Here is a 3,352-nt window from a genome sequence, read left to right as displayed (position 1 = left end):
TAATGCATATATATAAAGATATAGATATAATGCATATATAATATATATACAGTGTGTGTGTGTGCGCATGTGTGTGTATAGCTGCTAAGCTAGATGAGCTCCAGGTACCTAATTGTAAAATATGTATTTTACAGTTATGTAATATACAATATATATATTAAAATAATGTATTATGTAATATGTATATTTTAAGATTAGGAACTTGGAGGTCACATAGCTTAACCCCCTCCCATACATAAGCACTTTGTACAAGGTCAGAATTTCTAGTTAGATATTAGATTTTTGGACTGTAACAACTGACCCTGAACTCCAAAAATCTCAATAATGCCAAGACCACTCAGTCGTGGAGACCCTAACCCAGCGGTGCTAGAGGAATTAAAGACACACATGCAGAAATACAGAGTGTGGAGTGGGAAATCAGGGGTCTCACAGTCTTCAGAGCTGACAGCCTCGAACAGAGATTCACCCAGATATTTATTGACAGCAAGCCAGTGAAAAGCATTGTTTCTATAGATTATAGATTAACTAAAAGTATTCCTTCTGGGAAATAAAGGGATGGGTCGAAATAAAGGGATGGGCTCTGGCTAGTTATCTGCAGGAGGAACATGCCCTTGAGGCACAGATCACTCATGCTATTGTTTGTGGTTTAAGAATGCCTTAAGCGGGTTTCCACCCAGGGTGGGCCAGGTGTTCCCTGCCCTCATTCCAGTAAACCCACAACCTTCCAGCATGGGCTCAAGGCCATCAGGAGCATGTCACAGTGCTGCAGAGATTTTGCTTGTGGCCAGTTTTGGGGCCAGTATATGGCCAGATTTGGAGGCCTGTTCCCAACACAATAACATTTCAATCAGATAAAAAATGATTCATATAGATAATAAATGAAAAAAGAGTCCAAATATAATTCACTTCAGGAAAGCAAGCACAGTTCAATATAAGGAGATCCATTCATTCAATCTTTCTAGCTTTACTTAGCATCTGACATTATTTTAAAGATTTTATCTAATATATCGACATTAGCATTCTTTCATTCTTCCAGTATTATGTAATTGTGGGTTTCAAAAAGGCAAGATTGAAGTGACACTCTATCAGAATCATTAAGAGAATTTAACATGACAGCTGAATGCAAGCCAAATACGCAAACAATAAATTGTTTTATTCTAGCGATAACTTGCTGGAAGAGAAAAGTTATTTAAAACGATCCTTAGTAAAGTAATAATGGACATTAAAAATATCTAGTAACACAAGTAACATATATTTAAGATTTATGTGAGAAAATGACATTATTTTATTGTAAGACATGGTCAAGAAATATGCAAATAAAAATCAATATATGTTTAGTGGAAATCTAATTTGAATCTTACGATGTTTTTTATAAAAATCAGATAAAATAACTTTAAAATTCATGTGGAAGAAAAAAACATTTAGTAATACCCAAGCTAAAATATTATACAAAATAAGATTATTGGGGAAAGGGAGAGTAGTTTTAATAGATACTAAATTTTACCTCAAAAAGGCAAAATCAATAGAGTATGGTTTTGGAATTGGATGAACAAGTATACCAGTGGAATGGATATTATGGTCACCAGGATGCTACTCTTTGGATAGACAATTTGAATCAGTGGAAGTTGTATATCAAGAGCCTTAACTATATTCATGTAGTTTCATACCTCTCAAAGAAAAAAAATACAAATTTTGAAACATACAAGCAAATAAATTTTAGACTAAGTAGATATTATTGAAAAGCTGAGAGACTTTAATTTCTTAAAATACATATTGGATAATCAAACAATAAAAGCATTATAAAATATTAAAATATTAAATATTATTCAACAATATGGGATAACATATCTATTGCTCAGAAAATGCTTAGATAAAAGAAGTTTACAAATAATATACAGATAATTAACATGATCCCAACTATATGGATAAAAAATAAAGCTTCTTCATAGACAAGACTAGAAGAAAATATTTTTAAAAGTTAATATTAGCTTTCTTTGGAAATAGAATAACTATGAGTGCTTATATTACTTCTATATTTATTTGGAAAAGGTGTACTAGTTCCATCTTTATTAAATTGCTTCTCAAACTTGCATTTTAATATTAATACATACAACATTATGGCAGGCTATTCTCTTGGACCACAATTAAACTTACAAATATAATTTGTCTGATGTTAGGAAGAAATAAGTCATTTTATCTCTTTTAAGTGTGATGTTAGATATAAGTTTTAGTTGGGAGTTTTTTTTATATCCAGTCGAGAAATTCCCTTATGTTACCAGTTTGTTGAGATTTTTAATCATGGATTAATGCTGAATGTTCTTGATGGCTTTTTTTCTGTCTTTTGAGGTGATCAGTTGTTTTTTTATCCTTTAATCTAGAAATATAAAATATAACATTAATTGAGTTTTAGATGGTAAATCAACCTTTAATTTCTGGTAAAAATTCTACAAGATCCTGATGTATAATTGTTTTGATGTGTTGGTAAGCTTGATTCTCTAATACTTTGTAAGGACGTTGGCATCTGTGTTCATTAAATATGTTGATCCTTGTTTTATTTTCCTTCAGTGTCTTTTTGTTTGAGACCAGTGCTTCATAGAATGAGTTGGGAAAGATTCTTTCCTGAAATTCTAAAAGTGTTTTTGAAATTTTTACATTACTTCTTTTTGAAAAACTTGACAGAATTCACCAATAAGGCCCTAGGATTTTCTTTGTAGAAAGGTTTTCAATTACTAATGAAACATATTTACCATTCAATTTTTAAAATTTTATTCATAATTTAGTTCTGGTAATTTTGTCATTTTAGAAAATTTTTATGTCATCTAAATTGTCTAATTTGATAGCATTTTTGTTCAAAATATTCCCTTATATTAGTCTTACTATCTGAAGCATCATACATAGTAATGTTTTCTCTTTTATTGCTGATTTTGGTAATTTCTGTCTTTTCTTATTTGATTAACTGTCAATTTTGTTGATATTTAAAAACTAATCAACTTTGGTTTCGTTTACTTTTTCTTTTTCTTTTTTTAATAATACTTTAAGTTCTAGGGTACATGTGCACAACGTGCAGGTTTGTTACATATGTATACATGTGCCATGTTGGTGTGCTGCACCCATTAACACATCATTTCCATTAGGTATATCTCCTAACGCTATCCCTCCCCCTTCCCCCACCCCACAAGAGGCCCCAGTGTGTGATGTTCCCCTTCCTGTGTCCAAGTGATCTCATTGTTCAATTCCTACCTATGAGTGAGAATATGCAGTGTTTGGTTTTCTGTTCTTGCAATAGTTTGCTGAGAATGATGGTTTCCAGCTGCATCCATGTCACTACAAAGGACACGAACTCATCCTTTTT

The sequence above is a fragment of the Mandrillus leucophaeus genome, unplaced genomic scaffold (genome assembly GCF_000951045.1).
Source record: "Mandrillus leucophaeus isolate KB7577 unplaced genomic scaffold, Mleu.le_1.0 Scaffold675, whole genome shotgun sequence".
Taxonomy (NCBI): domain Eukaryota; kingdom Metazoa; phylum Chordata; class Mammalia; order Primates; family Cercopithecidae; genus Mandrillus; species Mandrillus leucophaeus.
This window is presented reverse-complemented; position numbering follows the sequence as displayed.